Source organism: Ammodytes marinus, assembly GCF_949987685.1.
Source record: "Ammodytes marinus genome assembly, chromosome: 10".
NCBI classification, from domain to species: Eukaryota; Metazoa; Chordata; class Actinopteri; order Uranoscopiformes; family Ammodytidae; genus Ammodytes; species Ammodytes marinus.
This window is the reverse complement of record NC_137214.1, coordinates 23,342,361-23,348,586: the sequence shown is the minus strand read 5'-3', so window position 1 is coordinate 23,348,586 and position 6,226 is coordinate 23,342,361.

The window sequence follows — 6,226 nt, the reverse complement described above, 5'->3', positions numbered from 1 at the left end:
GCTAGTTTTTATAGCATAGCCTACATCAACTAACTGACTACATTCCTATTCTGCTGCAAAGTATTTAAAAGTATCCACATCCAATGTACCTGGTCCTAGTCTCCCCCTAGAGGTGATATATTGCGCAAAGCTTAAATGATAAAAATCAGTTTACATTTTTAATTAAGATGTCCTGCTCTGCTATTTTGCTACATTGATCAGAAATCGAAATAATTTCCTGTAATATTGTTGATTTGTCGCACACATTAAATCTAATTTGGTCTTTTAGATACATAGGCTACATTTAAATCGATTTCAATTTAAATGCCAATGTGAATGTGTTAAAATCGCCTCACTTCTTTTTTGTCAGTTGGAAAATGGAAAAATTACTTCTTAAAATTGGTCCATTGACTACCAATACGTAGCCTACACACAAAAAAAAACATTTGACTGGATTTTCCACGGTCTTCAAGAACTGCGGTGAGTGTTAAAAGTTTGTTTTCAAAGATTGAATCGGTTTGTCATTGAGATAATCTTATATGGGAGCAATTATTGTTATAATAGCTAACTAAACTGAATTTTTGAATATGTTTTACTACCCTCTGGCCTAAGCTAGGCTACAAGCTATTAGCCTACCGCAACTCAAATGTAGGCTATCTAAAGAAAGACTATTGTCGCCATTTGGAGTTGCGGAACTCGAATACAAAGCAGTCTTGCAATATGACCAAATAAATAATTGTCTCCTTACTTTAATTCCGTAATAATTGCTCTACTATATAAGGGTGATAAAGGCTAACCCATAAACTGTAGGCTGTAAAAGAAAGGTGTACCTTCCAATTGCCTAACAATCTTTGCATTGTTAACTTTTGGTTATTATTAGCACATGTCCTTAACATTGTTTATTTGTTTTATCCGTGTATTATTATAGTTTGTGAATCATAAAGGTCTACAATGACGTGATAGTTTCCCTATGCAACATAGGCCTACAGCAGTTTTAAGCATAGCATTAGACCATTTTCACAGGCCCCACTTTCATGTGTCGTTGCGGGAAAAGCAAGTGTTTCTAATGACACTGATGACGACGACACCTTTTTAAGTGTTGCCTACATAAATAAAGTGGGGATGAAAATATATATTTTGTTTCCTAATGTTTTAACATTTCTGTTGTAATAGGCTAATTAAGCTAAATTTCGACTCTTACAGTAAGGGGTTGAGTCCCTGGACGGTTGTGAAATAGACTTGTAGGCCTATGGGTGACTGATAGCCTAATTAGGCTAACTATTATAGCCTATAGTATAGAGGCTTTGTTCTTCAGAATCATCATCTTCAACCGCTTATCCGAAATCGGGTCGCGGGGGCAGCAGCTTGAGCAGGGAACCCCAAACTTCCCTTTCCCGGGCCACATCAACCAGCTCTGACTGGGGGATCTCGAGGCGTTCCCAGGCCAGTGTGAAGATATAATCTCTCCACCTAGTCCTGGGTCTTCCCAGAGGCCTCCTTCCAGCTGGACGCTCCTGGAACACCTCCCTAGGGAGGCGCCCTGGGGGCATCCTTACCAGATGCCCGAACAACCTCAACTGGCTCCTTTCAACGCAAAGGTAGCATGATAGCATTTTATTTTTTTAAATAATGTATTTTACTGAATGGGGCAGACGGGCACAACATAGCCTACGTCTGCACAAGGGGCTGCAAAAGCATAGGCCTACTGTAGGCATACATTATTGTATCACTTGGTTTAGTTAGGCTTCAGTGTGACTTTTGTAGACAGCCAACTAAAATCTGATCTCGCATGCCACAAAAGAGTTAAGGCCCAGTTAAAACCCCATGCAAGACAGTTGTCTAGTCTCTGACACACTAAGTTGCATTACGATACTGCATATGTAACCCAGATATATATACAGACGCCCCCCAGTCTTTTGTGTCGTCCAAGTGTGAATCGATTGATCTTATACATTCATCTCTGTTTAGTCCACATTCGACAAGCTGTCTCCTGTCAGACATTATCAGCCTGCACTTAAAGGGACACTGTGTAACATTTTAAGTAATGTATTAGCTAAAATCAATATCCTCATTCATAAATATGTCCTCATTGGTGTAAAATCACCTCTGCCAATAATCTGAATTATCCTTTTTGAGCGGAGAATTACAAATATCAATGTTACATTTTGTACATTGAGCAGGCAAGTCTTATGGAGGCATCCATGTTTTTGGAATGTCATCAGGTGCATTGTTTAGAATTTAGAATTGTTCTTGTCCTTGAAGGCCACTGTAGCTTCTGTTATTATTCAAAAGGGTTGGGGTTACCCAGGAAGTGTTGCATTCTAGAACTTTCTTGATGATGTCATATTACACAGTGTCCCTTTAAAAGGTCACAGCAGGCATCCGTATTATTCATGATACATTTTTAAAATATGAATAATTTGTCTGAATACGCAATAATTTTTGATAGATTTCTGCTGTACATCTACTAATACTGATAATATAACAGTGTTTTAAGGTTGACCTGGTCAAAGTGGTTTTCCTAGACACTATCGCCATCTGCTGGAAGAAAGGCAGTCCGGCTTCAAACATGAAAACAAGGGAACACTTTATCAACAGCAATACGCCACAAAACAATATTTGCATGTCAAATATGTTCTCCAAGGCTTCATTGGTGAAACCCAGTTACAATCATTCTGATAATTAATTTGGCTTCATATTTCTCCCATTTTACTTCTGTTTGTGTCTTTGTGTGTCCTGGCTATAGGCATGCCTGTAGGAGTGTGTAGAGCAAAAAGGAAAATCATCCCAGTCACGTCTCATTGTCAGTTAATTATTTATTTAAAATAAACAAGAGTTTATAAAATCTATTATTTTACCCACAAAATAAAAACAAGAGCAGTTGGGTCAACGGCCTGAGCATCCCTAACCCACTAGAGACAAATATCTTTACCATGGATTTCAGCTGGGAGTTAACTGTCTTGTGAATAATGCTCCTAAAATGTTACTTTTTCACCGTGACAAGAATACAGTAGAAACCGTGATTACTTGTTAGAATTTACATAAGAAATGAACAAAAGTCCAAAAATGATCCATAAGCAATGTATTGATAAAAACGTTTGACCGAGACTCCAAATAAATGTATACTGGTTGAAAGTTCTGATACACAATCACATCTTCTGTCCGGCTTGAAATGATGTACATTAAAGATGGAGTCTGAAGAATGCTTGTTGTGAAAATCACTTTTTGTCTGCTACCCGTGTGTCTGCCGAATCTATACATTCTGATGTTAATACACAGCCTAGGCTAAACGTGTTAACAGTGGGTATACAAAGAGGGCCCATCATGACAAGCAACATGCTTGTTTACAGAGCCTATGCTGTGTATCAATACTGGATTTTTCTTTTCAGCAGACTGGTACAGGTAATGAATCGTGAGGAGATATTCACTGATTTTGACGAAAAGAGTTTGAGAAATTTTGTTAGAATCACTGACTCAACCTTTAATTTGGAATTGGCCATCACTTTAGAGAAAGCATAAATCAGGCTTAAGACCAGTGTATTAAAAATGTTCCCTCCAGCCGCCCCTCAGGAGACAAGACTTCCAGGGAGCTCCCAGGTGTGGGACGTTACCTCCCCATAGATTCTGGCTCATGTGTCTATGTCCAATACGTGCATTAGACTCCCCCCACATCCCCCCTCTCTCAAACTCCTTTTTTTAAGTCTGCCCAAATCCTCACAAACTAGTGTAACTCTGTCCTGCTCAAGAGCTGGAGGGACCAAACACTGACCTGAAGGATCAGAGCAAAGCCTTTGAGTGGGTAGCTAATTCCCTCTTTAGCCCTCATCAGCTGTCCTGCGGGCTGGGACGGAAACGTGAGCGATAAAGCAAAGCTTGTCCCATCTGGCAGAAAAATACAAAAGTTGCTAATAGAGAACAAAAGAAAGTAATGTCGTTACTTGTGTATGTTTTTTGAAGTGTTCAAAAAATGCACACTTTCCCAACCAGTCTTCTCCCATTTTTTAAACGTATGTTTTTTTCTTGAATTAACTTTACTTAATAATCACTTTTTAATGGATGGATTTTTCTTTTGCCTTTTCTCAATGTATCTCTTTGATAATTCAAGATTGCCAGATGATGGTGAATATGAAGCTACGGTTGCCTACTCTTATCTTTGCGTTTTGGAAATGTACTTCCAAGCCTATTACGCTTGCTAATACTTTCTATATTTTTCCTGGTAACATCATAATGGTTGTGTCCTCATGATCAGTGAGTGCTGAGAAATAATTATTTGAAAACCTTTTACTTAACCATTTCAACAGAATTAATCATGGCTCATTTGTTTGCTTTCTTTGATGAAAACAATTAAATTTGCCACTGATTAAAGCAGACACTGGAAATCCAGACCCACATCTAGAACTAGGGTCTGGCGATGAGCAATAGACCTTCCCAAGGGGCGGCACCAACGCATGCATTTCAAAATAAAACGCAATTGGATAGCACTACAACTGACAACGACCAATCAGAGCAATGCACAAGGAGGTGTAAGGCCCATTCGTTTAGCGACCAGCGGGGCTAACTTTAAATTAAACATTTGCAAAACAGCAAACATCTTTCTGGCGAATGAAAGATTTGAGTGCCTCATTTTTTCATTCTCTGTTCATAGGTCCAAATCGTGCATGAGGCAAAAGCCGTTTCAAACATCAACAGCCGTTGTTGTTTACTATCACAACTTCGAAGGCGCAGCACTGCCGTCATCCGGTTACGCCTGCTCATATCAGATAGTACGGTTTGATTGGTCAGTTTGAATTTTCCATTTCAGAAGATGTAGTTTAGTTTGAATTGCAATATACCGAAAAGGTGTTTCTTATTTTGTCCACTACATAAGTATATCAACATGGGTGAGAAAAATAACAAATACCTCTGTATTATAATAATCCAGGACTATTAGATAGCCTAATTTTTTAGCAACTGTAGGAGTGCCTAATAGACTGACTACTGAGTGTGTATTTAAAATAGCTTTTAAAACAGTGCAACCTCCGAAATTGATGAAATGTACAAAATGGAGGCCCCTGTTATAGAGTCAGTGACTCTATTGCCCCCTGTTGCCCCAATTGAGGAGTAATACAAGATAAATTGACACAAGGCCCAATTTCATCTTTACTTTCAGGCTGATGTGCTGCTGTTTAGAGTGGTGCCCTAACCTATCTGTTAGCCCTAATGGAGGCCAATATATAGATAAGTGTGTCTTGCCAGGAAAATCAATATCGATGTGGCCCCTGATGGTTTTTGAGTTAAAGTGCTTTGTTTTCTGCTATTGCCTCGAAACAAAGAGGCCATGGGTCGTTCTATTAACAATTGCCAGTCAACCTTGAGACGGGGTCGCAGACAGACACAGGGATAGAAATAGACAGATGGGTGTGCATTGGTACCAACATCACTAGAGCGTTAGATTTGGTGGAAGATAGAAAAATTCTCATCAATGGAGCAAGAGCTTTGACGAAGAGTATGTTGTAGTGTAACAAGTCGGAGATGGCCTATGAGTTGCCAAGCTAATCTTTCAATTATAATTTAAAAAATTATTTTAGGAAATTTGTGTTGCAACGAAAGGTGTATGTCAATTGAAACCTCAAAAGTTTAGTGACGGTTATAGTTTTATGTGTCCACTCAGCTCATGTCCAGTAAACAGCACTTTTTGAGAATATCATTTTATTCATTGAAATAAAAACAAGCATCATCTTGCAGTTATAGTACATACAGTAGGTATGCCGTAAATAATACATACTCAGAGCTGAATACAGTGTGAATAAAAACGCTTAATGTTGTTTGTGCCCTCCAAATAAATATTATCTGTGGTTTGCTTGTTTGAAACACTAATACTACTAAGCATATCAATGGCAAGATACTTTCCCTTTCCTAACCCAACAGCTTCAATCTGCAATCACTCAGTATACCAGTTTAGTTTGGCGTTATCTTATTTATGAAGGTATAGTTCTAAGTAGCTTTGGCAAAAGTATATGTATAAAAATAAATATACAATACCACAATATCACAGTTAGTTGAATTAGTTAGCTAGCTCTCATCCTCAGCTACATATTATCAGGCAGATGCATAGGGAGCATTTTCAGTGTTTTTGTGGTAAACATTACGTTAAAGCTGATTGCAAGATGAGCAACACATTGTTTTAACTCAGCTTGGTACTACATTTAAGGCAGTGTTGAAAATCAGATGAGTCAAATGTTACCACTGACAAAATACAATATTCTTT